Raw genomic sequence first — 24,774 nt, 5'->3', positions numbered from 1 at the left:
ACGGGGGTAATAAATGCTTTCATTTAGATTCTATTAGATGTGTTCATCTTGATACTGCCAGAGCTCAGAAAACTGAACTGAAGTACATTTTGTGGTGAAATAAATGCAGTTTAATGTGATCCCAGATGTTCATGTGTGACAGAGAGACAGGCAGATTTCACGAGAAAAGAGGGCTGAACAACATGAGATAAATGTGCAAGAAATACAAACACTTATGCAGATGATGTCTCAGTGTTGTAAGGTTTGCTCTTTCAAATAAATGTCCGTTCTCGTGCCCATGATTTACATCAGGTATGTCTGGACTGCGTTATTCATTTATTAATTAATTGTTATTAAATAAGGCAGAACAAACATTCATGAATAGTCACACTTTTTCCTATATACAAAATCCCTTTTGAGTGCGAAGGGCCTGAATGAAAGCAGCATGAAAACACAGCTCATTGCTGTTCAGTCAGTCTTTTGTGACGTTCATTATTCTTAATGAACACGTTAAAAACAACCGTATCCTGACGGTTGACTGTTCCAGCTTCAAGACAACCAGCAGCCCTGCTCATTTTGCAGTGATGTCTGTGAAATGCTTGTCGCCGTAGTGGCTCAGAAGATCTGGAGTTCATTGTTTGATTACCACCAGCTGGAATCAGCTCTTTTTTTAAAATATAATTTAAAACCACATCTCACAGCACTTTCCCCTTAAACCATGAACATACACTCGGCAGATGTACCGTTAGGTGTATAATGAATAGACTGACTTATCATAGCTCATTATCTGGGGTGTTAGCTTAGCAGTGAGTACGCTAACCAGCAGTCCTGCAGTGGTTACTGTGCAGCTCAAACTATTTTCAGACACGACAAATATCAAGATGGTGGTAGACGGGGAACACTGGATGCTTGTAGCATGCTTGCTTTACTTTTATAAGAAAAGCAGAACACTTTTTTATAATATTAATGTAAAATATGCATTTAAAGCATCTACAACTACACTAATGACCAGCTCTGCAAGTCAGCGACCAGCTTCATACAGCAGAGACTCTGCTAAACTGCATCTCAGGAGTAAAGACATGCTTCCACTAAAAGGGAAAAACACAAAAACACTAATTTCAAGTATAAATGTGTTTGTCAGCCCGCTGCACTTCCACTTGTGAGGTCTCCAGTCTGTGACTGTGGGCGCTTATCTCTCCGGGAGTTTGGGAGTTAATGAGAGCGCTTGACAATGTGAGAGTACCTGCAGCCCGAGGGCCTGTCGGGGAGCAAGTAAACCATTAGCCGTAGCCCCGGGGCAAAAAAAACCCTCCTAGAAGAGTTCAGCGACACCGTCTTCAGAGCCAGTCTCCAACCTGTGCAGGTGTTTACTGTCACTGCCGATGTGTGCTGCTGTTTACCGTCAGAAAACCTGGAGCCAGAGAAAACCGCGCTGACATACAGTAATCCCCTCTACCAACTCACATGTGCTTTTTTTTCGTGTGTGTGTGTGTGTGTGTGTGTGTGTGTGTGTGTGTGTGTGTGTGCGTGTGAACAAAAGCTACTGAGAGTTGATACAGACGAGAGTGATGGCTCCCTCCGCCCGTAACATGACTCTGCCTTTAGAAGGGGCCCGAGGACGGCAGGGTGTGCCCGGCTGTGGCCCTCCCGGTCGGACACGGCCATTATTGCAGCTCATTGTCTTTGTGTGATGGGTCAGGAAGATAAATCCTCCCAGCTCTCGGCTTTTGCAAACAAGGCTGGAAAAAACGATAGCCCTGGGAGCATATTTTTGGCATCATATAAATAAAAAATGGGGAGAAAGAAACGGCACTCCTGAAAGAATTGCCTGGACTTGCTGGGATTCAAAAATCAAAAGATTTACTTCAACTGTTACAAGAACAATATGAGATTTACTTTATGCTAACACAATATGAAATCCACAGTAAAAATCAACAAAAATGATTTAAATACCATTTAAATACCATCAGAATTTCTTTTCTCATACTAAAATAATATCTGTGAACAGCAGCTTATGAGCAGTGAACCTGCAGCTCTGGAGTCACAGGTGGCTCTATAACCCTGCTACAGTGGCTCATTTCAACTTATTTTTCTATTTCAGTTGCATCCAGGCTCTTGTTTCACAGTTCAAGTTGACAAATACGAGGTTTAAGGAAACAAGAGAAACAACAACAAAAACGTCATGTTGAAAACCAGATAAAGAATATTAATGAGCCAAAAAGGGCCAAAGTATATGGGTATTCAACAAGTTTTCAAATGGCTGCAATCTAAAATCCCTAAAGACAACTTGAAAACTGTCACAGCGAACACAGCAAACATAATCGGTTGAAGATAAGGAAAACAGCTAATATCCATTAAGAAGTAAAACCTCTAAAAAAATGTACCAGTCCCTTCATTTTGCAAAGAAAGAACAAGAAAAAGAATAAAAAGTTAACCAGCTAAAACCACAGAAAACAAGTTAAGAGCTTTGTTCACTGAAATGGGTAAAACAGGAAAAAAAAGAAAATATTAAATTCTCTAAATATACAGTTTTGATATATATACAACAAACTACGTATTTCACTGGTTAATTGAATGTGTTGTGTTTTATTACCATAAAGGTTGCAGACCCTTCATCTGTCCATTCTCTTATTTTTGAAAGGAAACTGAAAGAAGTGCTGCGTTTCGCAGCATGAATCAGGACGGTTCAGTCCAGCCCGCTAAGCACTCGCAGATCAAATCCCATTATAATGGTAACACGGGAGAAGTTATACGTAGTTGGAAGGCTGATTTAAACTTTTCAATCCTTCAATCTACAAAGGTTAAGAACGCCGGTGGATCACCGCACTCGGGCTCCTTTTGAGTGTATTACAATTGCTCCATAAAATGCGTGAAACTCTTGCAAACACAAGGTGATTTATTAGCGGTGAGCGGCGGAGACCAGCACAAAGGGAGATTGTACAAAGATTACAGTGATGAAATAGTCAAATTTATTATCTTGACAGCTGGATATTCCAATTTCTTTGCCGCTGAGCCATGTAGATTTTCCGGAGTGCAAACACGGTTGAAGTACTTCTTCAGAGTCAATTAAATCAGATACTAGTTAAATTACCATTTGATTAACCTACAGGTTCATATTTTTGTAATTTTAATCACTATTGGAAGACTATTAGAATTGGCATTTCCCTGTGAAGACAGAACCAAGGGTCATCGAAGGAGCAGCTGAATTAATCACACAATGTCACTTCAAATCTACCTTTCAATTCACTTTCAAGCTCGCTCTCTGATTCGCATGTGCAAGGAGAATTATCTGTGGTTAGTTAAAGGCGGAGATTAGGAGTGGCGTCAGACCGGGCTCGCGCCCACCTCCGGGAGGCTCAGGCATCACACCTGAGAGCCCCAGCCGAGATTATTAAAATGAGGATCGGAGAGTGTTTCAGAAGGCTGACGGCGAGGCGTTAAATATCCAAAGTTCAACTGCTGTCAGTGTTACGGCACCGCAAATCATTCGTACCTGTGGAGTACTCCACCCGCCCACCCCTGCCTCCACCCTCCCACCCCTGCCTCCACCCTCCCCCATCCACTACAGAGAGGGAAGTAACCTCTGGAGTGTGGACAGTAAATAATATACCAAGAGAACATTAACCTTTAGTTGTGGTGTTAAAATGGAACCTCAATTAACAAGAGTAATAAACCTTGTGATTACTTTTGGCTGGCCTTTATTGCATACGTAACCTAATTAAATGGACCATCCAAACATAAAATCTGCAGCTAATCAAGAGCTTTGCTGAGCCGCAGCAATATGTGCTGTGTGGGATTTAAAAAAGAAAAAAAAAGGAAAAAACACCCACGCATTAGCAGCCGTCTATGCATCTGACCCCACTTAGACAGAACAATACTGGAAAGACAAAAACAAGGAGAGAGACTGGAATAACTTCTTCCATTTGAGTTAATTACATGTGCAATGCCCTTCATTTTAAAACAGCAATATTTTCCTAATTGGACAAGATGTAATTCAATAAAAAGCTAGTTATCAAGCTCCTTTCATCAGCAAATCAAATAATGAATCCCAATTAATAGGATGCCAGAACTGTGGTGTGCTAAAGTATCCTGTTATTGCATTTTCTTTTGGTCCAAAAAAAGAATGAAATAATATTATAACCTTCAAAAAAATAAACAACCGTACATGACCAGAGTGGAGTGTATTGTTAACCTCTGCTATGCTATCTTCTCTACCACTCTGTCTATTTTAATAGCCCTGTCTCTATTCTAACTCAGGGCTGGCGGGTGCTGGGGCAGATCCTGTGGTGGTGCAACTAAAACCAGAGACTAACTTCCAGAGATCAGACAGTTCAGTAACCGAGAAGTTCAAATCAGTTTGTTTGAATCAGGGGTCAGGAAGCCACCTGCGAGGCCAACATGAAAATCAACAAGACAAAATCACAATCCAAAGGGCAAGTCGAAATCCCAAAACCAAGAATCCACGAGTGAAAATGTTACAAAGACTGTCCTTTTCAGGAGACGCATAGGTTGTATAAGTATAAAGGGGATCCATGTGGTCTTTATGTCTTCTGAGAGACTCTGTCTGGAGGCAGAAACCAGGAGGCTGCTGGTCCAACAACTGTCTTACTGCAAGCACGTGAAACTGGGTCGCACAGTTTGCAGCACTTCCACTGCCATGCCATGGTAGGAGAATTGGCCACAGTCAAAACCCTCCAAGGATCAGCTGATGCTCATCAAATGTTCCTCAATGGAATGACTGCTTCCACTTCAGCGCTCTCACTGACATAGGCTACAGGCGGAAGTCTGAACAGCAAAGAGCAGTCGCTGAGTCCCCGTCAATCAAGCTGCTCCTCCGTCTGTGGACACTGCGTTTCAGGAGAAGGGAAGCTCAGCTGCTGGTTTGCTGAAGCAGATGATGGTCCTGCCCAAAACCGCAGCCTTAAGCGGCTGTGACTCTGCTGAGTCCGTCATGTCCAGATTGTACTGGGACGACAGGACCAGGATCAGAGACTCACTTGCAGAGAGAGTTCAGTGTACGTTCTTTATTTGAATCAGACGTCATGCACAGGAATGTGTCTGCGAGGCAAAGATACAAGACAAAACCAAAAACCCAAGGGCAAGCCACAACTGCAAAACCAAGAATCCGCTACAGAAAGTGTTGGAATGACTTCATACATAAGAAAAGAAAACCTGGCAAACAACAGGTGAGAGAGAGCACGAGAGGCTGGATTTACACTGTCAGTGTAACGTGAGCCAGTTCAGAGGCTTTGCTGCTCAGCGGCACAGGTTGGATATACTTTTGGACAATGTAAGCCGGAAAGAGATACATATTCTGATAGTTTGAGATCAGATTCAAGTCTCATTCATGCGTGGAAATAAATGAAATATGTATCAGTTGTGTGTTGTTGTGACCGGCGTGTAACCGGGCTGCTCAGATTTCCTAATCTCATCAAAACTGCATGTATATTAGCAGAACTTTATGGAACAGAACAGGTACACAAACAATTGTGCAAACACAACACTTTGACAGACGTGCTCACAAAAATGAATAGAATTTGTTCATTTTAAATTCCATTATTATCTGTAGTTTTACCTGTTGGTTTTGTGTTTCTGTTATGGTTTGATCACCTATTTTTATCACCCTGCTATAAGTGTGTAACACCATGTGTGCGAGGGGTGTTAAAGCTTCTGTTGTGTCATTTCAGTTCATGTAAATCACGTTCTGAGCTCTAAATTGAAAAATCTATAATCTTGATCTTGGTTTGTAGCACGCCCTGTCCACACTGCAACGTGTCAGAATCCATTTTTTGTCTTTGCCGCCAGTGCTTGGTTCAGACGTGAAAACAGGAAGTGAAGCATGAGCCCATGACTGTCGTGTCTGGGTACAAAATAAAAGAGGACGTGAAATCAAAGCAGATAACTGTCACAGTTCTCAGCTGGCAACATCCAGTCCATCACAGGACACACACATGCAGACAGATACTCACACACACTCACATTCTCTCTATGAGCCAGTTAGAGTCGTCAGTCAGCCTTGGAAAACTGAACAGGTCAAGCAAAATGCGGTGCGTGGTAAAGCATCGGCAGACATCCACATGGATGGATACGAGACTGGCAGACGGGGTCGCTAATCAGCTAATCACCTGCTAAGAGTGGTTGCTATGGTGATTCCTGCCGCGAGTGAACAAAGAGGCTTGAAAACGCCGTCACAATTAGAAAAAAAGTTCAAGTCCTCTCAAAAGCTTCACTTTACTGTGAGCAATAAAAACACCTTCTGGAGATACTGATTCCAGCGTCGACCGCGTGCTATTTGGGGATATTATGCGACACAAATGTTTCATTTCTGACCTGAAAGTTCAGATAACAAAACAGTTCAGTTATTTAGAGAATTTCCTTCCAAATAAGAGGTGCACATACAGTGTATGAAAGAGAAGAAAAGTGCTGACTTTGATTTTGATTCTGATGTTGCCCTCCACTGAATCAAAGGTAATGGCCGCTGGAGACATATTTCAGTCCGTAGGAAAAACAACGTTATCCTGTAGTCCATCTACATAAGCCAACCTGTCTCCAGGAAATTAAAATATGAGGTGAACCAACATAGAGCCTTTGCTCTTGTGGCATTTCTGACAGGGGAAAAGGTTTTGGTATGGAAACGGAGGGAAAACATGGACATGTTTAACCAATTTACCTCCAGTTTGCTATCATTTCCTGCCCATTTCTATGGTTGATAGCTCGCAGCAGCAGTCATACTGTAGTGCAGTCAGACAGCGGCCCAACACGTTACAACTGAACAACTGCCGTCTGAAAACCTGTCCCATCGTCATGATCAAAGATTTCACCACACTTTTAGAACAGTGCAGTGTAAAGTTGTCTTAGGGCTCCTGCAGACTGCGCTGTGAGGGCTGTTATAAGACTATTACCTTCTATGCTATGTGAATTCCTAACCTTGGGTACAACAGTAAGTTTGACATCAATTCAGAAAAAAAAAAAAAAAAAAATCCTCCCAGTGTCTTCTAGACATTAATAAATGAAGTGGAACAAGAATCAACCCAAGAGAGAAAAACCTTGGTATGGAAGCAAACTGAGAATGTGGAACATCCGTTTATTTTGGTGTCGATGATCACGTCTTGCTGTATTTCTGCTGGCTATCAGCAGCTGCAGTCACACTGCGCTGTATTGAGGCAGACTGAGCGGCTGTCTCAGGCGGTGGTCACGTGATCCTGACAACAGTGGTCCACACTGTCTCGCTCTTCATTATAATGCCACAGATTTTACTTCAAAATCAGAGATTTTGCTGCACTGGCCCAAAATTTTGCAAAATTTGCATAATGGAGTTTAGTGGAGGCTAAACATTTGGATATCTGACTTCATGTCCCTTTAAAATAGCAACAACACTTCATCAAATGGATTCGTGCCACAGCCATCATCACTGATGCTTTCAGATATGGAGGCGCAATAGTACTGCCGAGACAAAAATGGGAAAAGGAATTGATTTTCAAATATCAGTGAATAAAGGAGTCACAAGGTACAAGATATACCTGAGCTCACTGCAAGTTTTACCAATTTTTCCTTTTTCTTTCTTTGTTTTGTTTGATCAAATAAAGGAGCAGTACACACAACATCTTTCTTCTATGCAAAGCTCAATATCTATGTTGAATTTTGAGAACATTTTGCTAAGTTTCAGAAGTTCACTTGCCTCGTAAACCAGCCCCGCCCACTCCTCATCTGTTTGGATTTTGGAGATGAGCTCAATCTGGGTAGGAGCCCATAGAAGGGGATTTCACGCAGTCCTGAAATGGCCGAGCCAGTCAGCGTTGCCGCTTTTTGTTTTCAATTTTTTTTGGCGAATTCGGGTGGCTACACCGGAAGTGACGCTATCGCTGCACGTATCGGAGATGACGGACTTTAACTTTAACCATCGTCTGAAAGCTGCAATCAGTAAAGTTACAGCCAAAATACCAAGAATTACAACAATAAAGCAAGAGCAAGAGTCTGGCCTGGAGAGGGTCTGACAGGAAAACACGTTTTCACGTGTCTTTGATTGTGTAAGGGAGCTAGAGCTAATGAGCTAATGCTAACCCTTAGAGAAGCTAACGCATTTTGATGACGTATTTGTTTTGAAGCGCTGATTGGCTGAAGTGCGCTGTCAGTCAAAGGAGGAACCGACGCCCCGTGTAGGAAGTTCCAATGGGCTCCTATCCAGACTAAGCTTAACTCTAAATCCAAATGTGGATGAGGAGTGAGCGGGTCTGGTTTACGGGGCTAGAAGTTTACACCTGGACCAGAGAAGAAAACGTCCTTCGGATCTTGAACCTCATGGAAACCTTCTTTTTTGGTTTTTGGCTCAATTTTCACTCATCAATGATTAAGATTCATTTACGCTTGAGGAGGAAAGATATGGTATATATAATAGCCGAAAGCCGCCTCCTCTGAGCCTGGTTCTGCAGGTTTCTTCCTGTTAAAAGGGAGTTTTTCCTTTATACAGTTGCTTATGCTGCTCATGTTGATCTGTTAGGTTTCTCTTTAAAAGTGTCTAGAAACTACCATGTTGTAATTGGCACTTCATAAATAAATCTGAATTGAATTGAATTGAATTGAATTGAATTGAATTGAATTGAATTGATTTGAATTGAATTAAAGTGAATTAAATATGCACATGTCTGCACATGAGGCCATCGGCCCACAGCTGTTGTTTTTGACTTTGCTTTGCTTTTAGTGTGTATGACAAAAGTATCAGATCACAGGATATCGATAAGACAAGCTGACACCGAAGTAATACAGTATTCAAACTTGTTTATTCATTTTTCTTTTGTAAACTATGAATTATTTTCATGTCAAATCTTTGAGTTTTTCCACATTTCATGTCGGCTGTTCATCAAGTTCAGATGTGTCACTTGTGTAGCGGAATCGCTCACTGTGAAGGAACCTGTGTGCACTCAGTTATACAGTGATATCGATGAAAGCAAAGAATCAAAATACCATTTTATTGTGCTTTGATGAAGGCGATTAATGTTAAAACATTGCTCTATAGCTAAAGAATGTTGTTTTTGCTGTGTATGTTAAATTTCTGCACCTGCTCTATAATTCTCTCCAAACACATTTTCATTCTGGCTACTTATTCCTGCACAATATTACCTGTTAATGCTAACTGTGCGCGTCGTCCACCAATGGTTTCTCGCTGGATTGTAAATACAATTACGGACGTATTTGAGGTGCAGTGATATTGGATTTGGCTTCATTGTGTCTGCAGGTTTGAGACTGGTTTAAATAGGCCATAGGAAATTGACTCCATTTAATTTGAGCTTTGAAATGTAGACCGTGTAATCAGTTCTCGTTCACATGCGGGCCAAGATAAGACTGGTTTTATTTGTGTGTAAATCTATCCTGAGAGGCCTCATTCTTGGCTGTGGCTTTAGTAAGCTGTGCCTCGGAGCTATAGCAGTGTGCGTGTGTGTGTGTGTGTGTGTGTGTGTGTGTGTGTGTGTGTGTGTGTGTGTGTGTGTGGACATAACTGGTCCACTTGGGTTCCCCACCCTCTGCCTCAGGATCCTGGTGTAATTGAGAGATGATCTGGCCATTGCACACAAAGCGTGGCCACAGCGCCTCGGGAAGCGTGCACAATAATCTTTGTAACAAGGACGAAGACGCTTCTTCTTTTTTTCTTTCTTTCTTTTTTTTCCCTCTCGAGAAGGGGAAACATGAAAAGTCAGGGAGTAATTTAATTACTGAAGTGAGCTGTTTAATTGGACAGGAGGGGGAGGCTACCTTACAGCCGACGTGCACGGCGCACGTGTGACGCCTCAAAGCGAGTGTGAACGAGTGCTTGTGCAAAAGTTGCAGTGTAATCTGATACGTGTCTGCGTTCTTAATCATTTGCATCCATATCCGTTACTTCGGCTCGACGCATTATAAGGCAAACTTGATTGTGAGTTGTCACCTGAGCCGCATTCGCCTTAATTACGGCCTCTCTCGTGGACACGCATGCATATAAATGGCTCAATTGAGGAGTGACTGAAACAGAGTTCATTTGAAAGAACTACAACAAAACCATTTGTTCCCAACAAAACAGGCATTCGCCGTATGACAAATGATGCTTTAGTCTTATGAATAATTCTCAAATTCCGAGCAATCAAGTTTTAAAGATATCGTAAATCCTGTCTAAATGGCCTCATTCATTACGTGGCAGAAGATGGGAAGGGATACTAATAAAGCGTTGCGTCTGAAATTGTCACAGACTTCAGAGGCGCTCGGCGCAGAGCTGATGTATGGTGAAGCCGACTGTACGGTGATGGAAATGTCGCCGCGGCCTCGTTAGCATTCCCGCTGTAACCCTCGGGCAGGCGTGTCAGAGTCCCTCAAAATTTACAGCTGGCTTCAGAGGCAAAAGATTCTGTGCACAACGGCAGTGGGGGACCCTCATAATGAATACACTGATCCTCGCTAGCTGTGGCGCGATGTACGCCGAGAGGAGACATTCATTCACGATCAAGCATATATATATATATATATATATATATACAGTTTGGAGCTGATTTTTCGTGTCTTGTGTGGTTTTTGTAATGGTTTTCAGTTGCTAAGGTGCTTCACTCGATGACACAGGGGTTCAGGCCTTCTGCTAAGTTTCAGTTTCTGGATCAAAGAAGTGTTCTTCACATTTTTTAAACGCAAGAAAATCATTGTAGTGAGGGCACCGGCACAATGCTTCATACTGTCTCCCTGCAAACAAACAAAATAGAGAGGCACCGCATGATTTTTGTAGTGATATTCAGCACAGACACTGAGTGTAAACCAACAATCTAACAGGTTCCCACTTACAATCCAATTTTTTTTCCTATAGCGCCAAATACAACACAATCATTTTAAGGCACTTTAACAGAGAAACACCCAACAATTCCACTGAAGCAAGCGTAGTCGATGGTGGAAAGTACTAAATATAGTACTGACCAAAATAAAGTGAATTAGCGACATTGGGTCTTTTTGCACCGGCCTCTGTATTGGAAAACCTTGCTAATACGAGGTCGGATGCACTTTTCCCAGAAGAACTAGGTTATTGCTTGTTGACATGAATTCAACAAGGTTCTAAAAATGTCAGGGAGTTTGGTTCATGCTGACGTGAGTTACTTTTGCCTTTCTATCATCTTCAATCTGTCCGTCAGTTCCTCTCTGAGCTCTGGCATCAACAAGGTATTTTGTCCCAAACAACTGGAAACTCACTGTAGAATCTTTCTGTGAACCCTCAAGACGGCCCTGAGCGACTCAGGCCCGTTGACACCAGGCGGCGCTCGGACACCGACAACACTTCGATCAATCATTTCAGCTGCAGCAGCTCATCTCACTGTGGAGTTGTTGCTAATTTGTTGGGCGAACATGTAAGATGTGGCCGGCGAGCGCTGGAGGTCGGTGAACTGGTCGCCATGTTCATTGAAGCAGTCTGAGTGGATTCCAGCTTTGCGGCGCGGTGCGTTATCCTGCTGGAAGCATCCATCAGGAGATGGTTACACCAGGGTCATAAAGGGAACGATATGGTCAGAAACAGTTCAAAACGTACCATTACCACACGGCAGCAGCAGCCGGAGCCGCTGACAGAAGGCAGGACGGATCGATGTTTTCATGTTGGCCTGAGTGCGGCAGCAGAAACGGACGCTCGTCAGAACTTCTTCCAACCTTCTATCAACCCGTTTCGTTGAGTGTGTCTGAACTGTAGCCTCAGTTTCCTGTTCTCAGCCGACAGAATTGACACTTCTTGGCCTTCTGCTGCCATCGACCATCATTTTAATGGTTCCTCATGTTGGAAAAGCTGAGACGCTGTTGTCTTCCGTCACCTCCAGCCGGTCTGTCCTTTCTCCTTTCACCTTTGGTGTCAACAAGGTGTTATGTCCCAGAGAAGTGCTGCTCACTGGAGATTTTCTCTTCTTCAGCCCATTCAGTGTAAGCTCGAGGGCTGAAAGTCCCAGTGGATTATACGTTTCTGAAGTATTCAGACCAGCTTGTTTGTCATCAACAACTTCACAGCAAACAGATCATGTTTAATGTCTTCACAACAGCACCACTACATTATTCAGAGCAGTGCATCGGCTGACACCTTCAACTCATCACAGAAAGAATGTTTAGACATTCATCGTCCTCTCTGTGTTGGTTTGCATTTTTATTAACATTTTTACGCCATGTTCTCAGACCTGAGACACAGCTGTCATGCTCACTTTTGTTCCTTTCTAAAGAACGACCACCACCGTTCAGCCAGGGCCGTTTCAAATGAGCTTTTTCTCCATTCTTAAAATTGATTGACTGATTAATGGAAGTTTCCACAGTGATTCAGTATTTGACATTAAATTTCTTGTCATATATATTATTTTTGCTATTGTTCTTTTTTTCTTTAATATTTTCTTTTATGCTGCCTAGTTTTTATCTTATGTGCTTATCTTTTATCGCATCTGGTTTGATGTTGCTGTTGAGAAATCTCCCTCTGCCCCATATGTAAAGCATAATTGTTTCCTTTGATGATTGATTCCATTGATTATTTATTGAGTTGTGCAATGAGTGCATGCATGAATGTGAGGGCACTGGGAGGCTGCGAATGATTTGCCCCTTGTCTGAATCTGAATCTGAGCATTGAAACTCTGCACAAACCGGACGCTTGATCCCTATAAACTATACGAGAGACTGTGTGGATGGATTGTTCACCAGTAAGTCAGTCAAGTGAGCTTGAGCCTGATGAAGAGACGATGTGGATGACCCGACAAGAGGAGCAGGCTTTAGGTTCCGTTGTTGAGGGAATCGATGTGACGACTGTCATGTGATCGTCAGAAATGTAACACACCTGCAAAACTCAGCGTATCATGAGTGCACAATGGAAATTGAATTAAATAAATCTGGGAGTCTCTTTTGTTTTGTCCCGCTGCTGAAAGCCCTAAATGCTCCTAATGGTATTTAAAGCTGAGGCTTTAATGTGTTCCTGTGTCCAGCGCCTCGCAGGTTCGCCTCAGACGTGTCATTCCTCGAAGCACTAAGAACAGCTGAAAAAGTGAAACAGAACTAAGCTACTTATCCGCAATGAATTAAGGTCTAACATTTGAAAATTTGATACTGAAATTACTGTCATTATGATGCATTATGTCTGAGTGTAGTGATTGCTGTGGCGCTGTTTGAAGACAAAGGCAGGCTGTGGGGGGAGAGCGCATTCGGGGGAGAAGATGATTTCATGTATGTTAATGATATGTGAACTTCAAACCTTCATTTCGGCAGCCATCAGCGCTCGCCTTTTCACAGCTCCTCTCCTTTCTGTTCTTTTTTCTTTAGCCAGCTAAACAGCAACACATCTGCAAGTGATTTCTCTTTCTTTGGGCTCAATGTGAGCTTTGCCCGTGGAGAAGTACTGCTCAGACAGAAAATAATGTAATTTGTGTTTGGCATGTACAAGTGTCTCCGTGACGAACAAATGGAAGGCAAATTATTGTAAAAGCCTAACAGAAATGTGTTGAATTTTTTTTTTTTTTTTTATAATCTCTTATCACTAATTGATGGATTCGGAGAGCTGTAAATGCTTTAAAACCTCATGCATCTTTTATCAAAGTACCAATGGTAAGATATACTGTTCGCAAGTGGGACTTTCTTTGGCCTTTCGCTGTGCTTTTGTGGGTCCAATGTTTGCACCAAATGTCTCAGAGGGTGCTGGCAGAGAGATGAAGTGCATACCAAAGAGCAGGGAGGGGCAAGGGGGACCACAAAGAACTGTAACCGCGTCCTTCTCAACGCTGGGTTTTCAACTTCGGCAGCAAAGACATGGAAACTGATTTTTTTTTCTGTGTAGATCGGCTGTACCTGCAAATGTTCTTCTTTCAGGATGCACATTATGAAGCAAACAGACAGTTTGTGTGATAATATTGTTGATAAGGATCATAACACTAAGATTTGTGATCACTGGCGATTTCACTCAGTGGTGTTAATGGCTTTGTGCTTTGAGATTCGTTCTCTCAAGTAACAGTGCTTTATCTCTTGGTCCTAATTTACCCTACCATTAGTTAATTGCACATTTTTTGAGATGTAATCGCAGTGAATCAAACTTTATGAAAACCTCAGTGCATGAAAACCTAATTGATTACTGTTTATTCAGTCCATTGCAAAATGTACACTGTGCATTCTGATGTTGTGATAACGACGGCTTTGTGAAGCCCCACTTTGTTTTTGGATGACGAACGTCACTCAAAATGGGGATAGGAAGTGGGGTGATACAGCGAGAAGGAGAGAAAGCCTGAATGGCTTTATTAAAGTGACAACAGGAAAGAATCTTCTCCAGATGTGCAGCATCAGCTAGCATGAACTGTTCTGCATCGATAAGAGACTTTTGAAGCTCTCTTTGGTTTGACTCTACCAACGCTACTGCACATCAAATCACGTCCTGTCTGAGGTTTCAGAGTTTAGTAGTGTACTACTTGGTCTTGGTCTTGAGACCACATTTTCGAGATCTTGGCCTTGACTAACTCGTAGCCCTTTTACGGCTCGGTCTGGGGAGGCTCTGGTCGTGGTCTTGACTCGGTCTTGAGTTAGCTGGTCGTTTAGAGGTGGATGACTGCACTCCTCAAACCATGTCAAAGCGTTAGGCTGGGCAAAACCACGAATCCCAAACAAACTCAAAACAAGTGGTCTGAATATGCTAGCCCTGCTGTTATTCTCACTATTCTGCTGGATTGCTGTGAGTTTATTAATTTATTTCAGCTAACCCAAATGGGATTAAAAAAAAGTTCTATCTGATCTAATCCCACATCTTAATATTTAAGTTGTACTACTTAAATTGTTTTTAAGCAGCGATCAAATCATTTTATGTTAACTGACACTCGAATGCAACAAAATGTTTGTATTTTCACTTGTCATGTAAGAAAAAAGAAAAAAAAAACTATATTCATTAAAATTGCAAAAACAATTACAGTTTGTGTTAAATCTGTATTCACAGTGATAACTGATAACTTTATTTAAAAAGACATCGGGAACAAGCAAAACTGAAGTCTCATCAGAGTCCATTCTGAAAAGTAAGACGCTAAAAAATCAATAGCTTTAGTGCTGCATTGTGCAAGCAAGAATTTATAACCCTCACACATCCAACGCCGCAATAAAACAGCCATCACTCAACATTACTGCATTTTGTTCACGTTACATTCCTTTATAGTTGCCATTAATAGTGCTTTAAGACAGCTGGGACCTCTGCTAATGAGAGCGCGGCAGCAGCACCGGCAGACTGGCAGCTGCTGTCTGGAGTTGTTAGATGACGCTGTGGGAATCGTTTCCATCATCCACCTCAAAAAGCAGCGATAGCTTCCTGATGTCAGTCACCTGCGGAAACATCTGAGCCGAGGCTGGCGTTTAACTCTAATGTCCGCCAAGCTAAAACTTACACTGCGTACTGGAACCGCTGTTAAGAGTGTTTTCATTGTATGTGGACCCTCGAGACCCCACAGCCTCCGATCGACCCCTTAATGACCACCCTGAATCCAGAACATTCCACTTTCCAGATTTATCTGGCAAAGGAGTTGCCTGAGTTTGAGTTTGAGCCTGAGAGAATCTAAAATATAAATATAAGTGACCAGCAAATGTGGACGTAAACATGGAAGCTTGAATTGAAATAAGAACTTGTCATTTCAGCAAGATTTCAGGAAGTCCATTGTCCACTTCATATTTTGTTTATTTTATTTATTTTTATTTATTACAGAGCAAACTGAGCTCTGCTAAAAGGGTGAGGATGAGTCTAACGGATAGTAAACCTTCATGATGTTCGTTCCACTCTATGCCAATATCAACAAAACATGTTGAAGTCAACTGGAAACACATGTTTACAAAGCGTTTGAATTGACTTATACTGACTGAATATTTGCCAATCGTTTTGATCTTGTTAACCTAAATTTCTGCGACGTTCTCTCTAAATGATGAAAATAAAGTTTTATCTGCAGAGTGAGTCAGGCTGCCTTCCAGGATTTCGTGACGTTTTTGCTCGGTGCGATCGGCATCCTCACAGCATGAGGCCGCACCAGGCGCTTTACAGGCGCTGAATATTTATGTCTTCACTAAATTTTTTTTGTCATCAGTTTGTGGAAATCTTTTTCCACTTTGACCATCAGGAGGTATTTCTGTTAAAAAAAGTAAAATTATCAGTGATGTGTTAGAATACTGTTAACGTGCGCTGTTAAAACAGTAAAGACAGAGTGCTGGGCTGTTTCTGCAGCACACACACACACACACACACACACACACACACACACACACACACACACACACACTTATCTCAAGGCCGTCTCCCATTGTCCTGGGAAAGCCATAAGGAGGACTCCCTTTCATGCGTCATCTCCTGTCACCGTCCTGTCCTGACAGAGGCTTAGTGACATGCGAGAGGCCTCGCCACAATGTCCTGCTTTTAGTCAAATGAAGTGTCTGGCAGCTGCCGCATTCATCCAAATCAAAGGATAATCTGCTTTCCATATAGAATCAAGTGATGATTAACTCCCCCCCCCCCCCCCCCCCCCCCTCACTAAGCGGGGGGGGGGGGACAGGAGAGTTTTCAGGGAGGGGGGCATCTGGTAAACGTTGGCACCGATAAGGAGACAGCTGAGAGACACGGGGCGGGGCAGGTTCACCGAAAGGTGCAGAACACACGATTTGCAGGGGTTGTTTTGGTTTTTGGTTCATTTATGAGTGTCGGCCACCTGCACTGATTTTTATATCATGTCTGTAATGAATTCATTAGTGGCTTCAAATCAGTTCATATCCTTCCATCTGATCGTGTTTAAAACAATAAGTAAGGAAATACATTTTGGGTCAATTCAGACCCTGATTACGTGAGAAGAATTTTAAGTAAAAGTGGAAAACTTTCGGTGTTTCACGGTGAAATCTGAAAATGCTTGGGATTCATGTAGATGGCAGAGATGCTGCTGCTACCGTAGTAATATTTTTTTGATTATTATGTTTAATTAAACGTGCTAACTTAAGAAACAAACCGTGTGGGCCTGGTGGAGTCAGAGGGGTCGGGGGCAGGGGTGTTGGTCTCCGACCTCCCTCTCTGTACATAATTACACCCTCCTGGACTGACTGAGCACCAGCTAGCCCGGTTCTCCTATACGCAGTAATTAGTCTACAATGTGAGCTGTCAACATGGAAAAAAAAAAAAGAAAAGAAAAAAAAGTGCCAGTGGGGTGACCCCACATCCTCCAGCCCCATCCAACAGCTAGCACCTAGCCTCGGCCACTGGAACGCATTAACTTCCTCTCCTGATGCCCTGCTCCCTCTTCTCTCTTTTCCCTCAGCGACTCATGTCAAATCCAGGTCCCTCAGAACAAAATCTTAATAATTAACTGGCAAATTTTAACATGATTGCTTCTGACACACCTACTCTGGTAATTATTGCTTTGAGGCCATGTGCTAATGAAATTAATGCATTCATTGCCCCAACAAATTAGCATAGCTCATACAACTGGCCCACATTCTGGAAAGAGGGGAAACGGGTGGGGGTGGGGGTGGAGGGCAGCTTTGACAATAACAATTATATATATATATATATATATGTGTGTGTGTGTGTGTGTGTGTGTGTGTGTGTGTGTGTGTGTGTATATATACATATATATATATATATGTGTGTGTGTGTGTGTGTGTGTATATATATATATTTTTTTTTTTTTTTTTTTGCTTCTTTGTTTGCTTTGTTAAAAGTTGCCTGAAAGATGAAATGACCAGCAACAGTGAACTGAGACTAGAGCGAGCGACGCTCACTCAAAGTCCTAATAGCTGAAGCCTCTTAATGTTAACCAGGGGTGATTGCGGTAATGCATTACAGAGAGATACCACACAGGACCAAATGATTATCACCGTCATTAGAGTCACTGCCGATCTACACATACATCCCTCTGTGGACAAATATTAAACGGCCGTGCCACCGCAGACATTAAAATGTTATTATACTGATGCATTAACTCGATGCAGCAGAGATCATGTCAAGAGGAGATTCCCCACAATCACTCTGGAAATGGCACAGCTGCTCCTCTCAGTGCCCACCCGGCGGTCGTGGTCACCGGGACGCCTCAAAGACGCCATTAAGAATTGACCGGCGTGCCACAGGTACGAGGCAGATCGGAGCGGGGAAACAGTCAAGTCAAGTCAGCGTGTTCGCCTGCAGCTAAATGCTGTTTTATTACTCAAACAGCAGACGAAGCGTCGACGGCGGAGACTTACATTAGTCTGAGGCGGAGAGTGACAGCTGGCGGACGTGTCTCTCTAACTTGTCCTGACACGTCGTGTTGAGCTGAGTTCAAACGGCACCGAATCATCCAATCCTGCAGCTGATCCCTGCTCAGCCCCTCATCCACCGACTCGGCTCACTGCTGCTGATATTCCTGTCTGCAGTGTGCGTACAGTGCATGACGGTAGCCATATCTGAGGCACTGAGGGTCCCTGACCCTTGACCCCTGTGGAAACCCATAGACCCTAGAGTCTGTCAGCAATGTTTTATAATGATAATAATTATAATGTTTCATTAGATATACAAATACAAACACTGGAGACAATTAAAGCTAAAAAATAAAGGATAAATTAGCAGGAATGACACAACTCAATACTTTCAGACCAAGAAAACAAGTAAATGTAAAAGAGATTAAATTCAGCAGGATATTAAAATCACAGCACATCAGAAGTGTCTCATATATATATATATATATATATATATATATATATATATATATATATATATATATATATATATATATATATATATATGTATGTATGTATGTATATATATATATATATATATATATATATATATATATATATATATATATATATGTATATATATATATATATATATATATATATATATATATATATATATATATCCTAAAATACGCAACAACAGCACTGTAAGGGGGAATTCCTCTTTCTGGAGGGGAAGGGAAGTTCCGATGTACTGAAATGAGCCTTTTGTCAGTTTTGTTGGTCACTTGTGCAATGGAACACTCTCACACAGCCGAAGTGCCGGGAAAAGAAGGTTTTCGTCACACGTGATCCGAGCTGCCAGAACTCTGAATGTAGAGTAAATCCAAGGCTAAAGCTAAAACCCGAGCGCTGCATGGAGCAACGTCAGATCAACTCTACAGCCCTCTTCACGCAGCGGTGCTCTCCAGCGAAAACGTAAAACACTTGTTGTTTGTTTTAGGGCTGCGGAGTTAACTGCGTTAATCCCGATTAATTAATTTTGGGCTGTCAAAGGATTAATTTTTTCACTGTGATTAATGAATAATTGTATAATTAAAGGTGCCTTAAGGAGTTTTCACGTTTTATGCGAAACAGCGCCCCCTGCAGGCCTTGGGCGTAACGCAGCTTAGTGAAAAACTCGTGCCTGTGGCTCCCGTGCACGGAAAAGGGGGACTCCGTCTTCACTCGTTTAGAAGCGCTCAAGTAAGATTTAAGTGTCTTCTCCCTGGTGGAGTCTGTGTGGAGCTGTGGCAGTGCTAGAAGCCAGTCTGTTCTGACTTTCTGGAAGATCCTGCTCAGTTGTTGCTCACTAAGCATCCTGCGGAGTAATGGCGGACAAAACGAAACCTAACCAGCCGGAGCGCGCATTACGTCATTCCTTTCAAATTCTCCCCAAAAAAATTCTGGTGCCGGACCGGCACTGTGACTTTCAAGTGACAGTTTAGCGCTGTTAGAGGAACTTGTAATGAATATGTCAGGGCACATTGGACACATCATTAAAAATGTGTAACATATTTATGGTGGAAAATAAGTATTTTTAAGGTTGTAAAACTCCTTAATGCACCTTTAAGGTTTGGAGGGTTCAGTTTGAAAACTGTATTTCGAACATGGACGTTGTATGAAGTTGAGCTACATGGCACTTTATTTTGAAAGAACATCCAACAAGGTTATACAGGAAATTCTTAATCTGAGATCAATTACCAACCAAGACCCTCTTTACACAAATCAGCTGATCTATCGAGCAACTGGTTTGCATTTTAAGCAAATTTCAAAAAATTACTGAATGAGATTGAACTGTTTGTTTGAACATATGAAAGCTTTACGTTCTGGGCTCAAAACTGCACTGAAATGCAAAACAACACAATTTTAAACATGGAATTCAAAGTGTAATTAATTGCGAATGAATATGGACTTCCTGTGATTAATCAACCCTATATGAATGTCCGTGTTCTCCCATTGTTAATGCTCACAGCGAATCGTTCTCTGCTTGTGTGCACATCACAAAAACAACCAACAGCGCCAACAAGTGGCCCAACATTAAAACGACTACAATCAGAAATGTGATGATTTCACGACTGCGCCTTTCATGTCTTCACAAACTCCCATCCTCACGGCTGCGTCGCTACCAGCCTTGCTGACGCTCCACAGCTCGGTTCTGCTGCTGGTCCAGTGAAAGGTCGGTGTTTCAGAGCAAACTGCACACTGTGTCACCAGGCCCGCTGTCCTCCATGGTGGAGAACAACAGCGAGGTTCGACTCCACTTAGGATCAGAGAACATGCGCTAACACACATTCCTGGATGGATAACAACACACGGCGGAGACTCCCCACGCAGACTAAATGTTTCATTGAACTTTCATCAGTGTGAATCCGTTTGAGAGTGTGTGTTTGGATGATTTCATGTTTAAATTATCCTAAACTCGGGAAAGGTCATGGTCGGAGTTACTGTGACATTTTCTTTTTTCTTGCACATCTCGCATCCCTCCTGTACACACACACACACACACACACACACACACACACACACACACACACACACAGAGCAGACCCGACTGCAGACCAAACAATGAATAAAACACCCCGTCGCCAGCGTGTGACGCTTTGACCCACGGCGCAGGCATGAATACATCCAGCACATCAGCGGCACACTTCCTAATCCGAGATGGTTAGTAATGCAGCCACCTTGTCCCGCCACGTAACCCCATCTGTGATGACACATCGGCTCCGCCGCTTCACACTGATACGGCGCACAAACACAAAGTGCAACGTGTTGACGGCAGAATTTGCATGGAGGACAGAGCACAGGGGGTGTGGGGGGCGGGGTGTGTGTGTGTGGGGGGGGGTGGGGGGGGGGGGTGATTAATTTGTGCTCAGCAAATGAATACAGATTTTGTCATTACACGGCTTGCATCCGTTGCCAAATATTATAATGTTTCGCCCTCTTTTTTTCTGCGGCGACGAGCTCCCCGCCACAATAAGGAGGAATAAAAAGGCGGCTTACAGCTCATAAGCAACGCAACTGCTGGCAAAATCAGCTAAATCACAGAGCAAAACAAAGGCCTGATTGCTCATTAGTAATATGGATCTTCTGGGCTCCAATCTGTGACATGCAGACGATGTTTAATGGCTCAAACTGTGTTAGTCTAAATGCTGACTACCTGCACAGTAAAGTCTAGAAGAATCAGACGCCGTTGAACGTTTCATTGCATTTTTTTTCTTTTGGGAGCGCACCACCGTCACTCCCCTCATCCGCACACGTCGTTAAAACCTACCTTTGCCTTGCAGATGATGCATCGCAGCCTGTCTTCACTCCCACGTCCCTGTGAGGAAACAATGTGGAAAAGTAAATGAGTAAATTAGCAAAGGAAAATGGCAGCTTGCACAGTGGACACACCACCAAGAGGCACACGTGAATGATTTCTCCGCGCTTTAATCAATACACTAATTACGTTTGTTTGTGGAAACGTTACAGTATTTTTTTTAAAACGAAAGCTGCATTAGACATAATAATGCTAATTTAATTACTGTGCTGAAAGCCAGTGCAGTGCAGTGGGCGGCCTTGAGGAGCACAACATGATGCTTGTTTATAAAGAGACACAAAGCACAATAATTCACACAGAACTAAGAGTTACCTACAAAGTACAACAATGAAAATTGGAAAAGAAAAAGAGCAATGAGAATTAACACAAGTGGTAAACACAATTAGAAAAAAAGAAAACAAGAGAAACTCACAATACACGCCAACAAAAATGGGAAACATGATGAGAAGACAAAAGAGAGGAGGCAGAAGACAGCCATGAAACAGGCGACTTCAAAATACACAACAATGACAGAACAGGAAACGAGGAGGACAACATATCCACACACATCATAGAAAGCAACAACAAAATCAGAAACAAAAACGATCTTCATGGAGGCGAAATTAAGACATAAAAAAGCTGTGCATGCCAACAAGAACATCATCTAAATGCTGTGAAGAACTGAACAAAGTTGTAAAGATACAACAAATACCAGATGAAAAAGGACAACACAGTTATTTTGATTTTTTTTTTATGTATCACTGTAAACAGTGAGCAAGACGGGCATGAATCGTAGAGCCCATGGACCAAACCAGCTTCAGTTCAATTCTGTTTTATTTGTCTAGAAGAAAAAACACCACAGTCAGTTCAAGATACCTCTACGTAGAAAAACCAACAGTTTAACATAAGCAAGCAGAGGAGGTGGAGAAAGGAGAAACTCGATTTAACAGGAAGAAACCTGCACCTCATATCCATGGTGAGTTAAATAAGCAATTAAAAAGAAAAGAAATACACGCATTTTACACTGTTCGGGATGATAATTCATTAAACCAACAGCAAAAAAGCTATTTTTCTTGAGGTTTAGTCAACAAACTTTACTGATTTGATAAATGTAAATCATCATTTCATATCATCCACATTAAACTACTGCAATTCCCTTTTCTCTACTATCTCCTGATATTAACACTGTGAAATTCCCCTGCCAGACTTTTGACCAGACGGCGTCTGTCCTGGTTGCTCGCCCCAGGCTTCCTTATTTCAAGAGCTTTTAACTGATTTTGAGTCTGTTTGTTACCTGAGATTGTCTGGTTGATTCCTTTTAATGGTGTCAAACACCCGACCCGCCGCTGCGGGTGAAGGAGGCTGCACCTCACTACACGGCATACAAAAGAACTCCGCTTCAGTTGATGGATTTTCATCCTCCCAGGACTTTACTTAGTCTTTTATGTGATTTCCTGAATTTGTTTTTATTGCTTTAAACCAGAAGTCTTCAACAGGGGGTCCGCAAGGCCTGGAGGGTCCATGGAGGTACTGCAGCGGGGTCGAAAGTTTTATGATTCATTTTATTTATTTATTTATTTATTTATTTAGATTTCCTGGTTGTTTTCCCAATATTTTTTACTCTCCACAAATTGAAATTTCTTTAAGGGCACATTACCCTCAACCAGCAGCTGATGAGGGTCAAAACAAACAAGGGAACCCTCTGTTATATATCAGTTTGGGGGTCCTTGGCCTGAAAAACACTGAAAAAAACCTGCTTAAAGCTTCTTTTTTTCATTGTAAAACACATTGTAAATGAAAATTTGAAAAGTACTTAATAAATAAAGTTATTGTATGTGACGCACGGCAACAGAACTGTTGTATTACAATCTAGCCCTGTTTACACGTCCGTAGGTGAAAAGGCTAAACTTCCCTAGCATAGCGGTGCTCAGAGACACGGAGAGTGCAGCTTTCTTAATTTGCACCACAATGCAAAAATGAAGTATTTATTTTTAATTGAAGTGTTGTCGTGTGAACGGTGCCCGTGTTTTACAGGATTTGTTTTCCTGCTGATTTTTGTCATTTAATCTGAACGCTAAATGCAGCACTTAACATGACAGAAGACGACCAGCAACAAAAACCTGTCGGGAGCAACCGTCAAGCTGCTTGCTAGCTTCCCCAGAAAGATGCTAATAGGAAAAAGAAGAGGCATTAGCACAAACACAGAGTGCCAAAGCGGTGGCGGATAATCTGCGTGGTGTGCACGAGTACATTTTGATAGATGTTAATGGAATATAATTATAGAACAGCGCTATTAGGCGATGTGATTTTATAAAGAGGACCATTGCCCCCTGGCACCGTGGCCTGATTGCTGTGAGTGTTGGGCTAATGAATGTAAACCAGGTCTGTTTGTAATGATGAGAATGATCAACCCTTGAGAGAGAGAGAGAGAGAGAGAGAGGAGGGAGAGAGGAAATAGAGAAATGGGGAAGAGGGTTCACTCACTATTCACACTGCTTGCAATTAAAAGGAGACACAGACAGGCGCACTAAACACATTTATCACATATGAGAAACATATCAACTACATGTCAGCGTTTAAACTCGTCTCATTATGGCTCTTATCTCTTCACACTCTACCTCTTGCTCCTCCCAGTCAATGCTATATTTAACTCCTCCGCCGCTTCTCTTCTTCTCTTCTTTTCAACTGTGGTTCAGTTCAGATGGTCGGGATTAACCAGCTCTGGAAGCACGGTTTCCATTAACCTCCGCAGAGGGAAACTACAGGCTGAAACACGAAGAAAGGATTCATCTGCGGGGTTCTGGAAATCCTTCGGACAAAGTGGCGATAAACAACAAAACATGCTCAGTAGAGGAGCAATGAGAACAATGTTTTCCTCCAGAGCGACATCAATCCTAGTCCACATTCTCCTGGTCCTGGTTCCAGTCCACATTCGCCTGGTCCTGGGCCAGAATCTCCTGGACTTGGTAGGTTTAGTTTTTACAGTCACCGTAATGATAATCCAGCTTGGTGTTCTGTCCATACGAACGTCCGTTTTCTCCCATTGTTAATGTTTTCTCTGCAGCATGTGTGTGTGTGTGTGTGTGTGTGTGTGTGTGTGTGTGAGTGCGGGTTTTCGTATGGTCGTGGGGACAAAATGTCCCCACAACATAGGAAAACCAGGCACAATGTCATTTGTGGGGACATTTCTTGGGTCCCCATGAAGGGAAACAGTGTTTTCTCGACCATGTTGTTGTTACTGAAAAAAGTAAAAGTACAAAAACATTTCTTTAGGGCTACGCTTTGTTTTGGTG

The 24,774-nt window shown here is 42.4% G+C and overlaps 1 long non-coding RNA gene across 1 annotated transcript in view; it reads left to right on the top strand.

Annotated features, from left to right (window-relative positions):
* The window catches only part of LOC115382318 (uncharacterized), a 159,631-nt gene extending 135,129 nt beyond the window's left edge, over window positions 1-24,502 (top strand). The window contains exon 3 of the long non-coding RNA XR_003930525.1: window positions 24,458-24,502. This is a non-coding gene — a long non-coding RNA (uncharacterized LOC115382318). The remainder of the gene's footprint in view (window positions 1-24,457) is intronic.
* Window positions 24,503-24,774: the final 272 nt, after the last annotated feature.

Source organism: Salarias fasciatus, chromosome 23, assembly GCF_902148845.1.
Source record: "Salarias fasciatus chromosome 23, fSalaFa1.1, whole genome shotgun sequence".
In the NCBI taxonomy this organism is placed as follows: Eukaryota; Metazoa; Chordata; class Actinopteri; order Blenniiformes; family Blenniidae; genus Salarias; species Salarias fasciatus.
This window is presented reverse-complemented; position numbering and strand designations above follow the sequence as displayed.